Here is a 25,323-nt window from a genome sequence, read left to right as displayed (position 1 = left end):
TAACAGCGAATTGAGTATGCCACAGTCCACAGATGACATATCCCTCGCTTAGCACTGTTCACTATCCATAAAAACTATGACTCCTCCATGCCTCCTTCAATCTGAGTCAGAGTATGAATCTGGAGAACTTGCTCTTAAATGGGTTGTCATGTTGCAAGTCTGTGTCTCACTTTGTGTTGTGGTGGCTATAATGCAAGTGACTTGATGAATCTGACCTGACAAATCTAGGTCACTTAGACCCAGTCTTGTAAATTTACAGGGTGGCTTTTGGAGATTTCTGGAGCTAATGCTGCAGGCGTGGACCCTGATTATTTCTCTCTACAGTAGTTAGACGTATGGGGGTGCTGCAGGGAAGCCAAAAAGAATGCTTAGTGCAGTACAGAGTCCATTGAGAAACTTTTGAATTCTTGTTATACAGTCCTTGGCTAATAATACAAATTGACACACTGCCTTCAGTGTCTAATTTAGAGAGAAATGTTGATATTGTGATCATCATTAATGTCATACCAGACTCTAACAAATCTACGAATTTAAACCCCTTTTAGACTGTAAAGTTCCATCCATGAAAATGTATAATTTAGTTTCTAGCAGAGTTCAAAAGTCTCCAATTGAATCAGCATCCCATCCCATACGGTGAAATGCTTGGGGGGAACACTGACCTGTCCAACCCCTCGTCCAACACTCACACACAACTCCATAGAAAGCACACTTGCCATGAGTTAAGCTGAATGAAATCAACTGAGCCTTAAAGTACTTTTTGTTTATTTTATTTTAGCATTTATTTTAACCAAACTTCATGTAGTCTCTCACAAAAACATCTAGAGCAAACTTGCTGCCAAATCACCACTGAATGAGGTGCAAATTTGTCTCAAGTTTGCAACAAGTTTGAGGCAACTCTAGATTTTTTGTATGGGGTACTGAGGTGGTTTGCGATGAGTAAATGTTCCTCTTCTCTTCCTGTCAAGTGATGTATCGATATACTCTAATTCCCTATGCCATCTGCTGTGCCATTCAAACTGAGTTACCTGTAAACACTTCTTTTGGATTGGATTTAAAAAAGATGGCTAAATACCCTGTGAATTGCACTTTGCAGGGTACTATCGATCGATTGGAACACACCTACTGTTTTCAAACTAAAAACCTCCCACCATCTTCCATTGGTTGTACAAACAGATAGTCCCACCTCAAATTCAGATCATTAGTTGAGCCAATGCCTTACTTAAATTTTAGGAGACTCTGAATATTAAGCTACAGTATAAAGGATACATGAATGTTAAAATTTACAAAACATTACATCAAAAGTAGCTTACGATGGTATAAAGATGCTGAATTAAATTTCTTAGGATGTTCAAATTTGTTCACAAAAATAGGAGTTAAAACTCATAAACAAAGACTGTGATGCAGCATAGTTGTTTGTTGCAAGGTTAAGCATTGATACAGTCAGTTACACCATTGTTCGGCTCTAAAGTCTGTGGAAACACTGAGAAAGGTTTGCAGATCCCAAAGGAGCATCAGCTCCATTTCACTGGAAAAGAGGTAACGGAGGTAAAATATGTCCCCAAGCCACTTCTAAAAGAGATATGTAAGAACACAATTATTGGCTTTCAGTTGATGTCACAGAGGTCACAGGCTGTCAATGAGAGGTCACCAGCGAGTCGAGTTTTCTCTAGCAACCATTTTTTTTTCATAGTTATGACAAGATCTATGCACATAGAGAGTTCCTGCACCAGTGATCAATAGGACAAAAATCTCTCCAGCCAGCAAATTAATCCTGCTGTACATCCAATCTTTAGATTTAATCTGGTCAAAGGACTGGTGCTTGTTTTGTATTCGTTTATATGTACTTCAAATTAAATAAAAATGGGATCACAAAAGGCTTCAAAAACATATCTTTCAAATGTTTTCGGATTATTCCTTCATGTAGCACCCAATGATCACATTTACAAGCTTGACAATACTTGAATAATTGAACAACTTGAGTGACAGTGCAATTAACTTTGGGTTATATTACAATAGGTGTCTGTATTGTGTAGTGAAAGGGCTGTGGCACTGAATTTAATTTGCCATCTTTCATATTTAGCCAGTATTTTCATGGAACAATAAAGGAGGCATGAATTTGAACAAGAATGCCCTTAGTATTTAAAACTCTGCCAGCTGAATTGATAAAGGAGTAATATTTCATTTTTGTCATTATGAAAAGCAAACAGGAAGTCTTTGCTCTCAAGTTTGGTCATGAAATTGAATGTGATTGGACTTAGCTGTTATAATTTTTTACACAGTGCCAAAATGTAACTAATGCAAATGCCTAGTGAACAGAGGTGGGTAGTAACTCATTACATTTACTCCATTACGTTTACTTGAGTAACATTTTGGGGAAAATTTTACTTTTAGAGTAGGTTTAAAAGTGGGTACTTTTTACTCTCTCTCAAGTAAATTTCTAATTATTTTTTTAAAACTTTTTCTTCTTTACAATGTGTGGTGTTACTGTCGTTACTGTTATGAAGGCAGACGAAGGAAGTCGAGGGGTGAGGATCTAACTGCGGTTTTTATTGAAAATGATAAAGACAAACAAGGCTGGAACAAATGAAACGTCCACAAAGGGAAAACAAAACAAACACACGAAAAGACATCAAAGAAGAACACAGGCTGGAGAAACATCCACGGAGGGCAAAGATAACATACAAACATCTACATTCAACGACCAACAGAGACTGAACAAACAACGGGGCTTAAGTACACAGGGATAGTGATGATAAAACGAGACACAGGTGAGAACAATGAATGACTGCAATGATGAGGGCAGGGAATTATGGGAAGTGTAGTTTATGACAGTTGACAAGTGAAACACGGGCAGACAACAGGGGATCGTGACAGTTACATTACTGGATTTAATTTGAAATAATTTGTAATTTATTGAGAGATTATTGATTGGGACTTTTATGAGAGCGGAAGTTCACAGCTGCGCGCGATGAGACGCTCCCACTTGAGTGATGAGACTGTCACAAATATTGGCACCTCACACAATAATGATTAAAATAGTACCCCCTAAAATAGGGGGTAATTCCTGTAACAGTGTAGTACCCTCCAGTGTAGTAAAATTTAAAAGAGAGGGAAAAGGCCAATGCTGAGTGGCAGTGGGAGAGAGAGAGGAGATAAAAAATAAACCCACAGTGGTCCTTGACCACTCCTCCACTCCCTAACGGGCAACAGCCGCACCTCCCCGGGTGGATTGGAGGCAGTCCTCCAGTCCCTGGTGGACGGAACGCCCCGCTGCGTTCTCGGGGAACAGAAGGGGTCTCCCCCACCCCTGGCAGCGGTTCTCCCGCTCCAGGTAGTCGGCCGGGAGCCCCTCCCCGCTCGTGGTCGGCCGGTCCTCTCTGACCCTGCCATGTTTAGCGGCTGGTAGGGGTCTCCCCCCGCCCCTGGCAGACCCTGACCACTCCAAGCGGTCAGCTAGGAGCCCCTTCTCCCCTTGCAGTCGGCGGACGTTCCTCCACTTCCAGGCGGCTGGGCTCCTCTGTCCCCCAGCAGATGGCCACGGCTGCTCCGTTGGGGTGGATGATAGTGGAGAGATCTCCACTACGGCATATCCCTCTTCCTTACTGGGTTTTGGCACCAGTGTAAAGCAGTTCAATGGAAAGGAGGAGGCAAGAACCGGCTTGACAATATAAATTATATTTTAATGTAAATCTGAAACCAAAAGACACAAACACACACATATGATGGGCAGCTGTCCGTAAATCTCTCTCTCTGTTGCACCACCATCCGCAGTCAGCCTTTATCCCTCTCGGAGGCTTGATTAGCCTGATAAGGGACCGGCTGTGTAGAACCATGACCCGGTTCCTCCCTCCGCCCTGTCACACCACACATATCATCATGTGGCTTGTTGAGCGCGTTACTGCAGAGATATAGAATGTGTGGAGGCTTCACACCATCCACCACGGCATCAGTGCACAACTCACCACGCGCCCCACTGAGAGCGAACACAAAGTGGTTAGGTATGGACTGTCCTGTGTGGTATTATCATAACTGATCTGGTTTAAGGCTTTAAGTGAAGTTGCCAGTGATTGACATGCTAATCCATTTAGTGTGACTTTAGCAGCTAAATGGATAATTGTGTCACACATCATCCCTAAAGAGATGATATGATGTTAAATCGATGCAACATGTGGTTTGGCATACCAACTTGAATAAATTAAATAGTAAAACATTAGCAGTAAAGTGGTTAGTTACTCATTGAACTCTCCAACAGTGTTTTAGCAATTTTGTTGATGGCTGTGGCAGGGCGGAGGGCGGGGCCGGGTCTGTGATCCTACGCACCCGGTCCCGTATTAGGCTAATCAAGCCTCCGAGGTATAAAGGTCAACTGCAGGGTGTCGTGCGGGAGAGAGAGATCGTTAGCGGACATGTCCGTCATGTGTGTGTTTATGTTGTCTTTTAAGTTTATCATTAAAACTATTATTTATATTATCAAGCCGGTTCTCGCCTCCTCCTTTCCATTGATCCCTTTACACTGGTGCCGAAGCCCGGGAAGGAGGAGGGATACGCCGTAATAGAGTTCTCGCCACTACCGTCCACCCCAACGGAGCAGCCGCGGCCATCTGATGGGGGACGAGGAGCCCAGCTGCCTGAAGAGGACGATGGCCGCCGACTGCGAGGAGAGAAGGGGCTCCTAACCGACCGCCTGGAGCGGTCAGGGCTGCTGCCAGGGGTGGAGGAGTTCCCTACCAGCCGCTGAAATGCGGTGGGGTTTAAGACCGCCGACCGCGAGCGGGGAGGGGCTCACTGCCGACTGCCTGGAGCGAGAGAACTGCTGCCAGGGGCGGGGGAGACCCCTTCTGTTCCCCGAGAACGCGGCGGGGTGTTCCGTCCGCCAGGGGCTGGAGGACTGCCTCGGATCCACCCGGAGAGGCGCGGCTGTTGTCCAATACAGGGTGGAGGAGTGGCCGAGGAACAAGGTGCGGCGTATCGGAGAACTGGCGAGTAAGAGGTTTTTTTTTTTTTCATCTCTCTCTCCTCTCTCTCTCACTGTCGCTCTGCGTTGGCCTTTATCCTCTTTTAAATTTTACAGTTTTTTGGGGGGTACTACACTGTTACAGGAAGTACCCCCCATTTTAATTATTTCTGTTTCCCTCCCCTTGTCCCCTCCCTCGTCCAGGTAGATGGGGATGACCTGCCGGCAGACAGCGCGGAAGGCGCGCCCTCCCCCAGGGAAAGAGGGGGGGGGGTTGTACGTCAGGCCGGGGGATCCCCAGCCTGAGAAAACGAGGGAGGAATGTGGCAGGGCGGAGGGCGGGGCCGGGTCGCGATCCTAATCAAGCCTCCGAGGTATAAAGGTCGACTGCAGGGTGTCGTGCGGGAGAGAGAGATCGTTTACGGACATGTCCGTCATGTGTGTGTTTATGTTGTCTTTTAAGTTTATAATTAAAACTATTTTTTATATTATCAAGCCGGTTCTCGCCTCCTCCTTTCCATTGATCCCTTTACAATGGCTTTACAACAGGAAATTCAGAGATAATTGCGACAAATTTGTGGGACTACTTATAGGAATAGTTCGTCCAAAAATTACAATTCTCTCATGATTTACTTACCTTGATGTCATCCCAGATATGTATGACTTTCTTTCTTCTGTTGAGCACAAATTAATATTTAAGAGGAATATCTCAGCTCTGTAGGCCCATACAATGCAAGTGAATGTTGATCAGCACTTTAAAGCTCCAAAAAGCACAGATAATCATATTGAAAGTAATCCATATGACTCCAGTGGTTAAATTAATATGATTGCTTCGAATGAAAAAAATATAAATATTTAAGTCCTTTTCACTACAATTGTTGTATAGAGGCTGCATGTAAGTAACGTGATTCTATGAGACCAGGTTGAATGCACAATACATCGAAATTACAACATTAAACTCATAAGTAGGAACTTCCCAGGAGGGCTTTAAGTCAACATTATGTTTCCAAATTTAAATTGTCATGATACAAAGAGAGTGATCGTTTTTAGACTTCCATAATGCTAAACTGACTCTAAACAATCTGTTTAATCTGTGAGAGAAGCATAATGTTCATTAAACCAATAAAGAATGTAAAAACGGGTATGGGTTAGGGTAGGGCACATTGATGTGCAGTCTATCACAAACGATCGTCTCTTGGTGATATGCTTCATGACAGCTGATACAGGTCAGTTGAGGCTGTTTATAACAGATGCCAGACTCATTTTGAGGCTTGTTAGCAAATGCTTTCTCTCATTGCTGATCGTGTTCCCAAATCTGTCATTTGAAATAATGACTGGCAGGTCTATTTTTAGCATTTTTTGGCTTGGCATCGGGAAGACATGTCCAGATGGCACCGGATGTCTTCATTGACTTATCAAATTAGCAGATTTCATCAGCACATAGGACACCACTGAGAGCAAATGCATTGTCTCTCCAGCCTCTAAACATGAGCAGTTATTCACACAGAGGAAATCTGGCTACTTTACTTTCACTTTGGCACATTTTAATTAAGTATTATAGGGTTCATCTAAAAATGAAAATTCTGTCATTATTTACTCACCCTTATGTTGCTGCAGACCCATATGACCTTGTTTCCTATGTGGAACACAAAAGATGGATAGTGATTTTTTACCTCAATTGTAGTCAGTAAGACTCAATATTCAAAGTCTTCTGAAGCAATATGATAGCTTTGTGCGAGGAACAGACTGAAATTGCAGTCGTTATTCACTGGTATACTTCCTCTCCACCACAGATTTGAAATCTTATTCGCACTTCTGCATATTCAAACTTGATCAATCAACACGGTTGGTCACGTGATACACAAGAACCAATGCTGTTTGGCATCACCAATATAATACCGGCTGGCTTGTTTCTCACACAAAGCTGTAGTATGGATTGAGAAGACTTGGGATAGACTATTGTATGATTTTTTAATGCTTTTACAGTGTTTATTCATTACAACCCATACCACTAAAATGTTTGTCAAAGGAGACTGCATTGCTGTATTATTTTACTCATTAAAGACAACTTGAAATAAAAACAATATTGTGGTTTTGTATGTGTGTGTGTATGTTTTTTTTTAGTTCATGTGAGTTAGCTTTGAGACCATTTATGGTTATTTCTTACATTTCTGGCAATTTCATGTCCCAGGGTTGATTTTATTGAAATTAACAACTGCCACTACAAAAATCGTAGGTTTAGCAAAGTCTTGCAAATTTTTGGTGCAAACTTAGCTGCATATGTTTGCCAGAAGTTTGCAGCTCTTCATCGGTAGTGGTGAACATGCAGCAAAACTTTGGCAACAAATGAAGAGTTTGCCGCAAAGCTCATTTGCATGTGAAAATGATCAGTGGCAAAGTTATTTTGTAAGGGTTTCAACACAAAAAAAAGAGATACATCTCCTGTGATGCATGTACAGTACATACACTAATGGACATAGTTAGTAAACAAATTAAATCAACTAGTTTGAGGTGAAATATGTTTTGATGGGATTATTACTTTCTAAAACCTCAGTGCTAATATGTGTCTGAAGATAAGAAACACCCTTATATGCAAGAGTGCAGTACTCTTAGCAGATATAAACTTACACACTTAAAAGTTTGCAAACTAAAAAAATATTGCTAACTCATCTTGTACAAATGGGCAAGTATCCAAATGTTTAGTGAATCAAATGCTCTCTAGAATGAGAAAGTCCCTCCCCCTAAATACGACTAGCACTAGCAAGTAGCAAATTGTGTTTGAGGGCTGTGTTGTAAACTAAAGGCTATTGGCTACAATCAAATTGGATGAGCCTTTCGATATGTCCCGCCCCATCTTTCTGTTTCAATAGGAAATACATCAACACAAGAAAGAAAACTGAATTTCATCAAGCTATTTCAAAGTGGGTGTCCACATATTTTCAGCCATGTAGTGTAGAAGGACCCACAAAACTAGATTTCCCATTTAAAACCCCTGTTTACAATCATCTTTTCTTTTATAGCAGTGAAAGAAACTCAAATCAAAGCCAACAGTTGCAGCCGTAGGAAGCCAGAACTCTTTGTGCTTGGTAAACAATGCTAGAAGACTCGCCTTATCTCCCTCCAGATAGATGAAGGTTTGACAAAGTGTCTGAGCTCCCCGGTGATTGCGCCGAGCCTCACTGATGCTATCACTTAAGACGAAATAATAACTAGGAGAGCGAAAAGGACACTGTTGTCACAACACCTCTCCTGGGTTGAAAGCTTTGGTTTCTTAAAGCATCTGTAGTCGGCTTTGAGGTGTGGGGTGATGAACTCTGAGGCAAACACTGGCCTCAATGCAGTTTTGATGCCGTTAGTTCTGTACAGTGCCAGTAATAAACAAGAGATGAGCATTATTACATCTTCTCAATGGAAGGAGCGGGAAAGGCTCAAGAAAGACAAAGTGGCTAACTCAATGCAATTAAAGAAGTAAGAATCCAATCTTCAGGAGGTTAGACCAATCTTTGGAGGGTCAGGTGATTTTGACCTAAAGAGCTCCTCCAGAACTATGCCTATCCACTGTTAACACTTGTTCAAGGGTAAAGTTATAGAAGGAATATAATATTGTAAAAGCAACCCAGCTGAAAAACTACTAAGACCTCCTTTTTTCATCAGGGAAATGAATCTAAGGATGAAACTTGCAATGACAGGATGCATTCAAGCACAGAAAGTGATTTGTATCACGGTAGACACGGTAGCTACTATGAGGTTTTTCCAATAAGCCTGATAACTATAAACCTACCAAAATATATACTCTAATATGTCACCTAGACGTACTGAGAAATTAAAACACCTTTGCTTGCAAGTTGCAACTTTGAGTTGAAAGTTTGTCAGAGTTCCTCAGAACATTAGATGGTAAACGATTGCTCTACTCGAGTAAAGCACGACCCTGAAATTAACAGTTCACTCAGAATGAATCACTTGCTTGCCAAGATACTCCACAACCTCCTTCAATCTGATGATGCTATAGCAAAGTTATGTTTGAAATAAGCACTTATCTGCCTTTTTAAACTCCAAAATATGCACTCTTAAAGTCTGATAGGACTCGGGTATGTAGGAGAAGCAACAGCCATGAAATAAATAGGTTTTGAATAATGGAAAGGTGACATTTAATATAGTTTTTTAATGACAGTGTTGCAATAACTCACTGCTGTTTTGCACTTCCTATGAAATTGAAGAATTTGTGTCATTAAGAACAAAATATGGGTCGTAACAGCTCACCAGGGCAACTTTCAGGAAAACTTCTTACTGCTTGCTAAACACTGGTAAACTTACTGCCATAGGTCCACATAATCGGTAGTCGTGACCTGGAACTCCACCTACTTTGAGGCCAACAGCTTATTCCCATTCATTCTGTTAAGATCAGTTAACATAAACAGGCCAGCATGTAGAGTTATTTGAAAGTTTTTCTTTAATTAGTCTACAAAAGGAATCAAATCTACTCAAAATTACACATGTAAAATCTATTTTCTTTCTCTCTACATAATTATATCTCAAATTTACCTCATGCAATCATAGCAACAAGGATAAGTTCTGTTTCTGTTTGTCCTACAAAGGCTGCTTCATTTAAATAAGCCTTGTTTAAAGGAGGACGCTCGGTATACCGCTGCCTTCAAAGGACGTGTCCTACCTAGCATGCATTCCTCGAAACGAGACGCAGCGAGTATCATCATAAATTACAATAATAGAGTGTAACAGGCGCATAATACATACAGTATATATTAAATTAAATGCAGAACATTTCCATATTACCTGTCAGGTATCAACTAAATAATAGCCATGAAATATCACTCAGCACTAGGCTCAATAAAAAGTTGTCTGCATGCTGCGATCAGATTGTTTTTTTTTTGTCAATCTCTAAGCTTTCTGCCTGTCACTGTGCACATTCACATGGCAGAGCAGATATGCTCATATACGTGCCGGTAAGGTTTCCTGCTCCCTCGAAATGCTCATGGTCTGACGGTGGGACTCTCATCCCTCCATCTGTCTTTGGAGTGCGAGGTTTTGGAAAGAGGGGGCGTGGCTAATTCAGCAGCCAAGTCTGGTGGAAGTTTCAGAACAGCTCAAATCACTTACAGCACCTTTAACAATTGAAAACATTAACGTGGCAGAATAAGAATATTGACATTTTGCATAAACAACAGCTGTGTGATTTATCACACTAACTAGTGAACCTTTATTTAATGTAGTCTGGGTTGTATTTTCTTTTATCTTGTGTAGTTTGTCCATGGTTTTTACGGATGAGGGCATGTCATGCAAGCTGTCCATGTTGACAGCTGTATGATTTGGCTAGCTTCCAAGTAAAAGATGATTTTGTGGCAAAATATTATAAAGTTTGGGGAGAGCACATGCCCACTCTGAATTTGAAGTGAATGAATTTCAAATGCAGATAAATGAAGATGGAATGTGAGAAACCAAACAGGTCACACAAAAACTGGACTGGAGCTCACAAAAAATGTAATTGATTGACAAGCAAGATGGCATTTTTCTTTATTTTTTTTTTTATCCAAGATGTCGGAATGTGTTCTGGAACATTTCGGCCCAATTTGACTCCTGGTAATATGGTTAGTTGCATTTAATTTACTTTTAGCATTGTTTTTCCCTGCACAGGACAGACCTGTGACCCATTTTTGGACGTGGGCTGATATATCTCATTTGAGATACGTGGCGGGGTGAGCAAGAGACAGACACAGTGGGTGCCAAAGCTCGGCAAGGCAGTTATTAGAAATAATAATAAACATAAAATGTTCATAAAAAAGGGGAATAAAGTGTCCATGGGCAATTAGTGTTCAAAATAAAAGGGATCTGGCATTTTTGTGGTAAAACGGGGCTTCGTGAAGGTTGGGGAAGTATCCAGGAAATAGCAATCCCCTACTATTCTCAGAGGCACGAGGGGCGGCGACATTCATTGGTGGCTTCTCTTCCAAGGCCCTTGACAGGTGTGGGGGAAGGCAGCCCAGCCCTGTCGGCCCTAATGTGTGCTGTCATACCAGCCGACATATCCATCTCAAGCCGTGAGTCTGAAGATCGGGCCCAGCCAGTCTTCTCACTCAGCCAGCACCCCTTCTCACTCTGTCCTGGAACAACATGGATGGCAGTGTGTGCACACAGCTCCTCGAGAAGAGATGTACTCTAGGTTTTAAAGATTTTGGTGATGACGCTTTATTAACATCAGGTGTGCTTAATCAACCACTATCAAAAAGAGGCTTACTAACTATGTAACTCTTCTCCCTCTCCAGCCCACTCCCATTGTGAGCCTGGCAGAAGGATAGCCCTCAGAAGCAGGGAGACGATGACGAGGTGGGCGGGCCTTGTCGTTCTGCCACAAGATATTTCACATATATTTAGCTCACTTTTAACTTTATACATAGATTTACACATGAATAAGAACTTGGCCTAGTTGAAAAAGTAAAAGCCACAATGTGAAATGACATTCCTGTTTAATTAGCATTTGTGCCATAATATAGCCATTAAACACAGGTTCCCCGTCTGTCGCTCACTTCGACGTTGTGTCAAAGAAGCGACACTAGTGGTCTCTCTTGAGCGCTGAATATACCTCTGATCTATGAAAAAAGGCCAATGAGAAGTTGGCAGACAGAATTTGCATGTCCTGCCCCTGGACATATGCGTATAAAGGCGGGGAAATGCATCTGGGGAAAACGGGTTTCATTCAGAAATTTTCTTCAGAGCCGATGGTCGTGTATGCAGCGAGCTGCAAGTGACACATCTGTTCCTCTACCTCTGAACGATACTGCTGTTGGATCTATAGCGCACTTCATTGGCTTTCTCCTACTCTGCACAGCTGCGCAGTTTGCCCCTGGGCGCTTCGACAGCGCAAAACCTAAAAGAGTGTTTTGTTAAAAGAGTGATTTTCTCTAAAAGATTATTTTCCTCTAAAAGAGCAATACACAGCTCACGGCTGCGATCACACCGAGGCAGCTTTTGTGGATGGTTCATGTTCTCACTGCGAGAACATGACCATGGCAACGTTGCGGTCACGGCTTTCCTTCAACCGAAGGAACGCCACTCCAGCCGCACCCTGCATCGCTCCTTCCCACGGGATTGAGGACGACGCGATCTGGGGATGGCAGCGGGCTTGGTTTCGCCGGGTACGCTCGTTGACTCCCGTCCGGGCTTGAGGCAACAGCGGCTTGCCGCTGCATCAGAGAGCGGTCCGGCATCTGACGCGGATGACGCCCAGGCTGAGGCCAACGCCCCGATGTCCGACATGTTTGCCCGGGTCGCCACCAGTGTGGGGCTGGACTGGAACCCTCCGTCCTCCCCACAGCCATCGTGGCTGGATGAGTGGTTCCTGGGGTTTGCGCGCCGCTCACAGCCATGCCCCCCCTGGTCCCTTTCTTCCCGGAGGTGCATGATGAGCTAATGACTGCATGGAGATCACCCCTCTCCACTTGTCACAAAGCCCCTCGCTCATCCGCTCTCACTACCTTCAACGGCGGAGCGGCCCACAAGTACACGGCGATTCCCCAGGTGGATAGAGTGGTTGCGATCCACCTATGCCCCAAGAACTCCGCCACCTGGCGGGGTCGCCCTGTGCTCCCCTCCAAGGCCTGTAGGACGACAACGGCTGAACTTGGTCGAGATGCACGAGACTGACAAGACACGCTTTCTCGATGCCCCTGTCTCCCAGTTCGGCCTGTTTGGCAACACCGTCGAGGACTTCGCCCAGCAGTTCTCTGCGGTGAAAAAGCAGATGGAGGCCATCTCCCACATCCTGCCCCGCTGCAGACCTGCCACCACGGACAAGCCCTGTCTGCTCGCCGAGGGCGTCCTCCTGCGGCTAAAAAACATGCAGCTCCACCTCAACCCAGGCCCAGCTCTCAGCCCCCGTGTCGAGTGCCCTGTAGGAAGCGCACGCGCCCTGTCTCACGGACCCCCTCGAGGACCCGGAAGGCTCCCAGGCGCTCCTGAGACAGTTGACCTAGAGACTAAGACGTTCGCTCCGGAGCTGGTAAGCAGACCACTCCATCCCACGGTGGAAGGCCGGGAGGAGAATCCTTATTTTAATTTATTTCATTTGCTGCACCCTCTCGTTGCTGCGGTACCCACATTCTCAATAAAAGAGCTATTTCCATAGCTCAATAAAAGAGCTATGTCTATGGGTCACCTGGCCCGCAAATGCCATTCTCACGGCACTCTGCCGCCACACCTCAACAGTCCTGGCATGCTGGACGCGGGCCCCCTGCCTACAGCCCCACAACTGTTCCCCGGCTGGCCAGGACCATCCGACTCGGTTAAGCAATTCAGTTTGCCAGGCCCCCCCTCCCTCCTTCAGGGGCGTCCGCTTTACCGCAGTACACGGCGAACATGGCAAATTCCTGTGCACGGAAATCGCTACTCTTTTACGAGAGTTACTATGCGCTCACAGAAACCAGGTGCTCAGGCACCTCAGCCGCCTGGGGCTTCAGGTCAACTGGGAAAAGAGCAAGCTCGGCCCGGTTCAGAGCATCTCTTTTCTCGGGAATGAGTTAGACTCATGTCAGCACATCTCACCAACGAGTGTGCGCAGTCGGTGCTGAGATGCCTCGCCAGTTTCAGGCCAGGCACAACAGTCCCTTAAAAACTCTTCCAGAGGCTCCTGGGGCATATGGCATCCTCCGCGGCAGTCACGCTACTGGGGTATGCATATGAGACCGCTTCAGCACTAGCTCCAGACTCGAGTCCCGAGACAAGCATGGCGCCGCGGCATGCACCGTGTGACGATCACCCCCTCCTGCCGCCAGACATTCAAACCCTAGACACACCACTGATTTATATGGGAAGGAGTACCCATGCAGCAGGTTTCACGACACGTCTTGGTGACAACCGATGCCTCCAGATTGGGTTGGGGCACCTGAGTTGCTGACTGTTTTCTTTTCCCTGCAGAAGTTCCTCCCATTAGTTCGGGACAAAATTGTCCTAGTCAGGTCAGACAGCACCACCGTGGTAGCGTACATAAATCGCCAAGTTGGCGTATGCTCCCGCCACATGTCATGACTCGCCCGTCGTCTCCTTCTTTGGAGCCAGCAGTGACTCGTGCCACTCACATTCCCGGCAACCTAAATGTGGTAGCGGATGCGCTGTCACGACAACGCTTGCCCAGCGGATAGTGGAGACTTCACCCCCAGTCGATCCAGCTGATTTGAGAACGGTTCAGCAAGGCCCAGGTAGACCTGTTTGCCTCCCGAGAAACCTCCCACTGCCCGCTCTGGTATGCCCGAACAGAGGCTCCCCTCAGGACAGACGCACTGGCACACAGCTGGCCTGTGGGGCTGCGCAAGTACGCATTTCCCCCAGTGAGCCTTCTTGCACAGGTGCTGTGCAAGGACAGGGAGGACAAGGAACAAGTTACCCTACTGGCTACATATTGGCCCACCCGGGCCTGGTTCTCGGACCTCATACTCCTCACGACAGCATGCTCTGGCATCCATACCCAGACCTTTGGAACCTCCACGTCTGGCCCCTGGACGGGACACGGAAGATCTAGCTGGTCTACCACCTACCAAGCCAGAGCCCCTTCTACCAGGTATCTTTACACCCTGAAGTGTCGCTTGTTTGCAAATTGGTGTTCTTCCCGGGACGAAGACCCACAGTGGTGAGCAGTCAGTGCTCTTATTTCTGCAAGAGAGCCTGGAGGGCAGGCTGTCCCTTAGGTTTATGTTGCTGCTATTGCAGCCCACCATGACGCAGTAGACGGCAAGTCTTTGGGTAAGCATGACTTGATCATCAGGTTCCTAAGAGGCGCCCGGAGGTTAAATCCCTCCCGGCCAAGCCTGTTCCCCTTCTGGGATCTCTCAGTGGTCCTTGTGGGCCTCCAAAGAACTCCCTTCGAGCTGCTAGAATCAGTTGGACTCAGAGCCCTCTCTCTTAAGACTGCCCTGCTGATCGCGCTTGCCTCAATCAAGAGGGTCGGGGACCTGCAAGCGTTCTCTGTTAGCGACACTTGCCTAGAGTTCGGTGCGGCAGACACATATGTGATCCTAATACTGCGACCGGGCTATGTGCCCAAGGTTCCTACCACACCCTTTAGAGACCAGGTAGTGCACCTGCAAGCACTGCCCCTGGAGGAGGCAGACCCAGCCCCTTCTGTGCTGTGTCCGGTACGTGCTTTGCGTACCTATTTGGACCGCACGCAGAGCTTTAGAGGTTCTGAGCAGCTCTTTGTCTGCTTTGGTGGACAATCAGAAAGGGAACGCTGTGTCCAAACAGAGGCGTTCCCACTGGGTCATGGACGCCATTTTATTGGCCTATCACACACAGGCCGTGTCCCCCCTTTGCGGGGCATCACCTAATACCTTTGCGATATTCTACAATCTCATGACAACCCCTCCCTGGCGAATTCCCCTGAGAAAAGACCTTCTTTCTCAGGGACAGGGCACGCTCTGGCATCCATACCCAGACTCCTATGTGGACTCCCCCTGTGTGTATTGTCCGCAGTACGGTCCCTTTACGAGTGGACCCACGTCTCCTTTAGGCAGTCCCAGTTGCCCTCCGGTCACTGTGTTGTAGCAACTCCCCCCTCCTAGTGAGGCTGGATCTACCACTGCGCCATTTCCACGTGCCGCCTAAAAAACCCATGTGATGTATTTGCCACTCTTACCTCCCCTTCAGGGCAGGTGTGGTCTCCGCAGGGTCTTTTTCCCCTGAAAGAATAGGAAACTGGGTAAGACCCCCTTCCCTCAATGCGTGTAAGGGCCCCGGCCGTTTATTGCTCTATGCGGAGAAACATAGAGAGAAAAGAGGCCCAGCCAGGCTCGGCCCGTTCCCAGGTTGGCAAGCGTCACCTTGTTCCCGTTTAGGGTAACTAGAAGGATTCTGACGACTGTTTTGGGGCATTGGGGAAGGGTACGTGCAGTCTGACACAGCTGGTCGCCTGTGCACATCAAGTACCTGCCCGCTCCTGTGTCAGCAGTACACGTACATGGCTCAGCGCATGGCGTGATTTAAATTGGAACCCTAGTTTCGCTTCTTCAACACAATGTCGAAGTGAGCGACAGACGGGGAACGTCTAGGTTACGTATGTAACCTCCATTCCCTGATGGAGGGAACGAGACGTTGTGTCCTCCCGGCCACGTTGCTGAGCCGAGCCACTGTAGTGGCTCAGAAAAATCCTGAATGAACTCTCCGTATTTCCTCGCCTTTATACCCGTATGTCCGGGGACGGGGTATGCAAATACTGTCTGCCAACTTATCATTAGCCTTTTTTCATAGATCAGAGGCATATTCGGCGCTCAAGAGAGACCCCTAGTGTCACTTCTTCGACACAACATCTCGTTCCCTCCATCAGGGAACGGAGGTTACATACGTAACCTAGATGTTTCTTTAATTATAATCACCAACAGTAAATCAACAGTTCAGAATTTTTCCAGTGTTTTTAATTCAGTAACTTCATTTGCAATGCTTAATGGGATTGTAGTTCATTCCCAAATGAAAGACGTTAAGTACACAGTCTTGTCTTTATATATGATTTTAAAAATGGTTTACTTCAAATCAAATTTTTTATGTTTTGATTCACTTTGGGGCTGGCTAGTTTTTTTAATGGCTTAGATTTCTTGTATGAAGGATTTTATGAAATCCCTAAAGCAAAAATGAATGAGAAAAATATTTTGGAGCCAAGATTGTAAAAAAGAGGGCAGGTACTGCTGTGCTCTATCACAACACTTCTTTAAAAATAAAGATAAAACAAGAATGAACGTTTATTTTCTTGAATCAGAGCTTTCTAGAGCTAGTAACAGTGCATCCAGTGGTGGTGCCAAGCAAAAGAGCTACCTTATGATCTCATAATTAGCCCACTTAGTCTCATATTCTTTGCTGATTTGACATTCCCTTTGAAAGCTTCTGTTCTGCTTCAAAGTTTTTATTTCATTTATTGCAAGCTGCTGTGTAATATTATGTCTTGGATTCACACAAATTTCTCGTTAATATGCAAATAGATGAATAGTTGACGTATTAGTGTGATTTTTTAAGATTCGGTTGGAGAAATAGCATTGGAGTGCCGACCCTCAGGAAGTAATCAGAATTTTGGCCTTTAATTAAAAATACACAGCTGAGCTGCTTCTGAGAGTAATTTTTGAGGCCCGGGGGTAATATTTAATCCAAAACATGCTGACTCTCTCTTCATTTAAAGCGTCACGCTAGAGGAAGGATGAGTGTGCTATGCAAGATCATTGATGTCTCCAAGGAACGTGCTATTAGCCAAAAAGAAACCAGGAACTTTGGAAATTACTCTGCAATTACAGAAGACATTGTTTGGATATTAAGCAATATTCTTGGGGACACAGTATTGAGGATCTAAAGCTGGGCGTACACGGTGTGAGTTCTGACACTCGGGAGGTCATGAGCCCCTGCACACATTATGAGATAGTTTATCTGATAATCGTACAGATGCAGTGGTACACAACACAACTTAACGACCTGGTGAATTCCATAGTAATCGCACAAATTATTGCGCTATTTATCATTATGAGACATAAATCCAGAGAAGGACATTGCTTTCATTCCTTGTAGCCTGTGATTTAGATTTAAAAAAGACATATAAAAGGCTGACATGGCCAGGGGCCGCATTAGCTGAAAACTCTTCACACCGTTTCTGATGGTTATACTTGGATTTAACCTAAGTGCAAACATGATGTTTAGTGCAGAATTCTGAGTTATTTTAGTGGAGTAGGCAACATATAGCCTATAATTCAGTTTTAGGTGTAGACTACTGTATGTTTTTCTCATCTGTGTCACTGCTTGCACATTGATACAGACATGCTGAAGAAGTCTTGTCCATGTAAATGTGCTTTAAAGCCGCAAGCAAAGTTTACAAATTTTGTTTTAGATTTAGATAGTTTTAGATTGATTGACAGGTGGAACTTTCAACCTAAAAGTCCTTGGTTTCAACAGACACATGCTTGGGGAGTAGAAAAATATCTCTCACATATCCACTATCATGTATATACAATTATAACAGATACCCCATAAATGTCACCATAGAACTGAAATGAATGCAAGTTTGACTAATAAAAATAGATCATGATGAAAATTGTACAGCTTTTTCCATCAGAGTGATAAAGATTGTTCCCTGTCTGTCACTCACTCGAAGTTGTGTCGATGTAGTGACACTAGGGGTTCAATCTAGACAGCCCCAATAACCTTTGCTTAAAATAGCAAAGGCCAATGAGAACTGGCGATTGGAATTTGTATGGCACTCTCCGCCCCGGACATACGGGTATAAAAGGAGATGCCGTGCATCACCCGTTCATATTTTTTCTTCGAAGCCTGGATCTTATGGTGGATATCAGCAGTCACTCTTGCACAGTCAAGTGTTGTGCTTCCCCTGGGCACTTTGGCAGTCTGCAGGTGCTAAAGGATATATTCAAAAGAGTATATTTCCTTCTAAAAGAGTCTTTTTAAAAATGTCCTCCTGTGTTTGCGCTACTGGATGTGGCCATTATCTCTCCCCTTTGTGTGCTCGTCCACACTGACTACCCACGACAGCGGAGCAGCCCCAGGTGAAGTGCGCCATAGTGGTGCATCTATGCCTGCAGGGTGCAGCCACCTGGCGTGACTGACCAAGCGTCCCTTCCAAGGCCTGTAAGTTCTCTTCCAATTTAATGATGATCTCTGGGTCAGGCAGCTTCTGCCCTGCATGCCATGGCCATCCTGCAGGCCCACCAGGCCAAGGCGGTGAAAGATCTGCAGGAAGGTAGGACCAACCCAGGGCTGAGGCAGACACTGCGTCATCACCTTACGTGTGACAAAGGTCAGGCCGTGCACCCTGGGCCAGACGATGTCCACGCTTGTGGTCCAAGAGCACCTATGGATCAACCTTGCGGAGAAGTGTGATGCCGAGAAAGAACATTTTGCCCATCAGTTCTCGATGATGAGGAAGCAGACCGAGGAGATTAAGCACATCCTGCCGTGGCATGACTCGGCCACCTTCAGACCTCTGAAGTCCCATGCCCCATCTGCTTCTCGCCAACGGCGTTCCCCTGTGGTGCCGGCCCTGGCTCCAGTACCATCGGGGCCTGTACTCTGGCCTCAGAGAAAGAGATGCCTCCACCTGTCCGTCAGCCGACCCCCAAGAACCCAATATGGGCTCCGAGGCGGTCCTGACACAGGCAGCCCAGGGATGAGGCAACTGCTTCTTAGCGGATCTTCTTGCTCAAGCCCCACCATCGCCCTTGGGCCGGCACATGGTGAGTATTCCATCACCGAGTGCCCTCTGGGCCTTGGCATCCACATGGTCAACAAAAGAGCAGTTCCTCATTCCCTGGGCCAGCGCACTCGTGACGGCCAGGTGCTGGCCAGGTGCTTTCCAGTCAATCAGGTAAACGAAAATACTTCCCGTTCCCTCGTTCTCCGTCGAGAGTCCGCGTTGGCTCTTCAGGATGATTCACCTTGGCTACGTGATCCAGTTTGCCAGGTGCCTGCCCAGGTTCATTGGCATCCTCTCTACTATGGTGACCTAGCGCCTTACCTAAACTTGCTGGAAGATCACAACATGGTCGAGCGCTCGCTGCGAGGCATGCAGCAGCTTGCCATTGTACACTTTCTGTACCTCATAACATGGATCAGCGCCTGCTGCATTTTCTATAGGAACCCTTAGTGTCAATACATCTACACAACGTTGAGTGGGTGAGAGAGAGGGAATGTCTGGGTTACTGGAGTAACCCCTGTTCCCTGATGGAGGGAACCATACGTTGTGTCCCTCCTGCCATGGTGCTGATCCAGCCACTGACATAGCCAGGACTCTCCATCGGCTCCTCAGCATAAATCTTAATGAGTGATGCACGCCAACTCCTTTTATACCTGTATGTCTGGGGCGGAGAGTGGCATGCAAATTCCAATTATTTTTAGAGAAGCAATTTGCAATTTGAAGCTAATTACTTTTTGAGTGACTTATGCAACACTGGTGCCACTACACCTTACACCTGCATCTTATTCACAAAAGCCAGCATTATTTATCTTGTGCAATTAACATTGCACTATTGAAGTAATATTCTGGGTTCAATACAAGTTAAGCTCAATTGACAGCATTTGTGACATGTGATTACCACAAAATTTATTTAGACTTCTCCCACTTTTTCCTTAAAAAAAGCTGGGTTACAGTGAGGCACTTACAATGTAATGGGGCCAATACATTTGTGGGATGAGTAGAAATATTTTTTGTGGTAATCAACATTATGCCCAGGGGTGTAAAGTAACGAATTACAAATACTCACATTAGTGTAATTAACTACTTTTTCCCAAGAATTTTACTTTTTTTAAGTAGTTTAAAAATGGTATACTTTTACTTTTACTTGAGTTCATTTTAAGTGCTGTATCTTTACGTTTACTGCACTATTTTCCCACTGTCTGTGTTTGCTACTTCCCTGTCCTGATTTTATGTGTATCTATAAACATGATTGGCTCAAATGATTGGCCTTTTATATTTTAGGTGATTGGGGCACTCAAGATCGAACCCCAAGTGTCACTACATCGACACAACGTCCCGTTCCCTCCATCAGGGAACAGGGATTACACCAGTAACCCAGATATTTTCTAGAGCATCCCTTATGGCAGATGATTTGTTTTAATAACAGAGAACAGCTTGGCCTTCTTGTAGAATACTTCCCAGTGATGTGGTCATGAATAATATGGGAAAAACACAGTTTTAACATGCCATTTTCTCCAAATGTGTAAAAGCGTCATGAACACTCAGTTTTCATTGATCATGTGAGTTGTAACACTGTGGCAGCGGGGGCGTGGTCAAGCGCCAGTCTGGGAGAGAAAGCGGTAAGGGCGCTTGCACCTGAGCTAAATTATGTTTAACACCTGTCTCTAATTTCAGTGAGCACGGGGAGAGCGGTTTAAAAAGCGGCCACAGAGCCTCCAGGAGTGAGAGAGACTGGCGCAAGAGAACTCAGTGTTCCAGAAAAGTGCTGAACATTTTATATGTATAAGTTTTGTGGAAAGAAACCTAAGATTCATTAAAGCCTTACCTGTGGGTTTTTTGAAAGCTCAGTTTCCTGTGTCCTCCTTCTGAGAAACGTTTTGGCACCAATTTAACACAGTTAAAGGATGGGCAAGGAGGAGGCGAGAACTGGCTTGTCAACATAAATCATAATATTTAATGAAACTCAAAACCAAAAGCATAAACAAACACACACATGACGGACATGCCCGTAATTCTCTCTCTCTCGAACCATCGTCACCGGCCGCCTTTATCCCTTGCGCGCCTCATCAGGCCGATTGGGGACCGGGCGCGCAATATTCCGACCCGGCCCCGCCCCCCTCCGCTCCACAAACACCTTCTCCTGATTGGTCAACTTCAGGTAGATCACTAAATCGGCTCGTCCAACCTCACACACCTCCCGAATTCAAGCAGACAGAGCCCACACTTTTTAGACTAATAATTATCAGTTTAAAAATGATCGGGAGTCCATGAGCTGCTCGTAAGCCGCTCTGCTTCGCTCATAATTCCTCTCACACGATGCGAGCCGCGACCACACAAGTACAAACGATTTTGTCTCCCGACAGGAAAAATTGCCCGGGAGCTTGGGCAACAGCCAAAAATCGCACCATGTACACCCCCACCTTTAGTGAGTTTGATCTGAAATGAGTGTTGAATTAACTGATATTTCAAAGCTTTATTAACATCAGGTGTACTTCATCATACACTATCAAAATGAGGCTTTTTAACTATGCAACATCTTCTTGCTCTCCTGCCCACTCCCTTTGTGAGCCTGGCTTAAGGATGGCCCTCAGAGGCGGGGTAACAATGACAAAAGGTAGGGTGGGTTCATTCTGCCACAAGATATTTCACAGATATTTAGCTCACTTTGAAAGAAGAGTTACTTTATACATGGATATACACATGAGTAAGACCTTGGTCAAGTTGAAAAAGTCAAAGTCACTCAATTTTAAATGAAATTCTTGTTTAACTAGCATTGTAGATCTGAGATGAGCATTGAATTAGCTGATATTTCACTGATTCATGACAAAAAGATGCCCAGACTCTCTCAAGATATTGGGCTTCAGTGCTGTGTGCTTAAAAGAGACAAATAACCTTGCTAATAGATATGCTGTTTGAAGGAATCTGTGAAATATATGTGAATTTGCCCTGCTACTTATGCTTTACTTTTATTATACTGTCTTGTCTGTGATACCACTGTACAGCACTTTGGTCAACCATGGTTGTTTTTAATTGTGCTATAAAAATAAATGTTATTTGATTTGATTTGAAATATGTTGCCACAGTCACTACACTACTAAGTATATCAAAAGACAATCGACAAATAAAAAAGCATTTTGTTGACTCTCAAATTATGCTGCTCTCTGAGAATGGAGTTGCAGACAGAGGGTACTGAGTTGACCCCGACTCCTTCCCTGTTCTGATTTTATTTTTATCTATCAACATGATTGGCTAAGGAGAGTCTCGTGACTCCCATCCAATAAAATCAGACGTAAAAACTTGAACGGCAGCTGTAGACCTGGCACCATCTGTTATGGATGTGAGTTTATAGCTGAACATCTAACTTTTTTTTCATTTTTTTTTTCACATCTGACTTTTTTTGTCCTTACGTCTGTTGCTGCATGCTGTTTGATTGACAGGTGTTTTAGCGCTATTGTGTATTGTTCGCACCTAAACAATCAAATACACTTTATAATTCCGCCAATGCCTTGATGAAGCATTAATATAAACACAGTCATTTATGTCTAAAGTGAACGTATGTTGTTGGACATATCAAATGTCGGACTTGAAGTGTACATGTAACCGAATTGAGCACTGTCTAGAAGGCTATGTCTTATAAAGTCTATTAATCAAACAACAATAACAAGGAAACGAGAAAACCACTCACTACTTTTGGCTTAATAACTTGAGTAGCTTGAAAAGTTTTAATGTAATATAATAAATGTAATAATAATATTTGTAATAATATTGTTAGTTTTATAATAATACCGACCCCTGATGTAGAGATTGTGTTAATTTGTATGATAAATTACCAGGAAAGTAAAGATGATAAAATCATTTATAATTATGCTTAGCCTTTATCATGTTTTTTCTAATGCCTGATAGAAAAATACCAACATTTGTAGAGCAATACTTCAGGCAGAATTTCCACCAGTCACAAACTTCAGAAAATTCTGCATCATGCATTAGAATGAGATCACAAATATTTCTGGTCTTAAAAGATACAATAACTAAATCAATGTGGAACATTGTATCTCAAAAGGAGGACAATGTGGCCCCCATGTACTCTTAAAGAAATAGTTCCCTCAAAAATGAACATTCTCTCATAATTTACTCATCTACATGACATCCCAGATGTCTATGATTTCTTTCGTTTCTTTCAATTTCTCACACAATTGAAGATTTTCTGAAGAATATTTCAGCTCTGGTCCATACAATACAAGTGAATGGATGCAAACATTTTAACACTCCAAAAAGCACACAAATGCAGCTTAAAAGTAACCTAATCCATGAGACTCCAGTGGTTAAATCCATGACTTCTGAAGTGATATGATAGGTCTGGGTGAGAAACAGACCAATATCTGAGTCCATTTTTGCAAGGTAGATTTACTCTACTCAAACTACATTTTTTAAGAAGTAACAGTACTTTTACTTCAGTATTATTTTTCAGAACTCTTTCCACCCCTGATTATGCCACATATGCTGTTGATTGAACTTAACTTGTATTGAACCCGGAATATTCCTTTTAGAATGAAACCGAAAATTTTTAACTATTTCCGTCATTTTCAGATTTTTATTTTATTTTATTTATTGATAATTCCAAATGCTGCTCATAATTTTGACAGATATAATAATTTTACATATATATAAGGCTATATGCGGATTTAGTTGGTTTCATTCTGTATGTGAGAGAGTGCCTTCAAACAAGTGATGGTGAGAAAAAAGCACTATGTAAGTATCTACCAGGGCCGGACTGGTAATCTGGCATACCGGGCATTTTCCTAGTGGGCCGATGCACTTTGGGGCCGATCAGGGGCAGACTGCCTATTGGGAGAACCTATCGGGCCATTGGGTCAGCCGCGAAACGGGCCGAATGGGCCGCGTTAAGCTAAAATGATCCGCCGCGTTATGCAGAACGGACCACAAAACAACACCGTGATATACAGAAAAGGACAGCGAACAGCCCCCACCCCCCCCCCCCACTCAACTTTTGGACCAGTTGCTATGTAAAATCCAGGGCCGATTTCTCTTCCCACTCCAGCCCTGGTAACTATGTGCTTGCTGCTTTCCACAGAAAGTAATAATGAAACTTTGTTACTTTTGTTATCAGTACCACAACAATTTTACATGCTACATTAAAAGTAACATTTCCCAACTTTGTGAATTAATAAATAAAATGTACATGTTCCTCTTTGGCGCCCCCCCCAGCAGGTGGCGGCCTAGGCGACCACCTAGTTCGCCTTTGCCTAGAAACGGCCCTGTATGTAATGAACTATGCTGCTTGAGATGATAAATGCTGTAATCTAAGGGGGAGAACTAATTCTCTATAGAATCTCTATAGAATGCCAAGCAGTTTTATTTGAAGTATGAAGACGGAATTCAAAGATCTGGGCTGAAAGGCCCAAAAATAAAATTTGATGTATGTTAAAGCAAGACCGTCAAATTCTTTAGGGCATTGAAAAGTTCCTAGGTGCAGATTAGACCTTTTGTTATCAAATATAAAGTTTTTGCACATCTTATTAATCTCCTTAATGACATTTGGTGGTGGAAAGAGGGGTATCTTTGAAAACAAGAAATTGAGGTAAAACATTCCTTTTCAATAATGAAATCCTGCCAGAGAGAGATATCTTTAAAGGTGACCATCTATCCAGATCCATTCTGAGTTTATCTAACATGCGGTTAAAGTTATGTTTACGAATAAGATTAAGAGAAGGGCGAATATTCACTTGTAAATAAGTAAAACCAGAGGCCTGTATATGTAGCGGTAAAACATCAACAGGAGAAATATTAAGAGGCATCAAAATGGACAATTTATACAATAACCCAAGAATGAACCAAATCTATCAAATAATGCTAATGCTTATGCAAATAGGTGAAATTAAAGAGCATCATCTAACAGCCTGAGCTAAAGGTTCTAATGAGAAAGCAAACAAAATAAGGGAAAGAGGGCAGCCCTGCCTTGTTCCTCTCTCCAGGGAAAACTCTGCAGATACTTTGTATCCTGTAGAGACACACGCTGTTTGCTACTGTAAAGAGTTTGAATCATATGGAGAAATGAGGAACCAAAGTCAAATTTTTTCAACACTGTCCAGAAGTAGCTCCATTTTAATCTGTCAAATGCTTTCATAGCATCCAAACTTAATACAGCACTCGAATCATCAGCCACCGT

This window comes from Xyrauchen texanus, chromosome 31 (assembly GCF_025860055.1).
Source record: "Xyrauchen texanus isolate HMW12.3.18 chromosome 31, RBS_HiC_50CHRs, whole genome shotgun sequence".
Lineage (NCBI taxonomy): Eukaryota > Metazoa > Chordata > Actinopteri > Cypriniformes > Catostomidae > Xyrauchen > Xyrauchen texanus.
Note: the sequence above shows the minus strand (reverse complement) of the source record.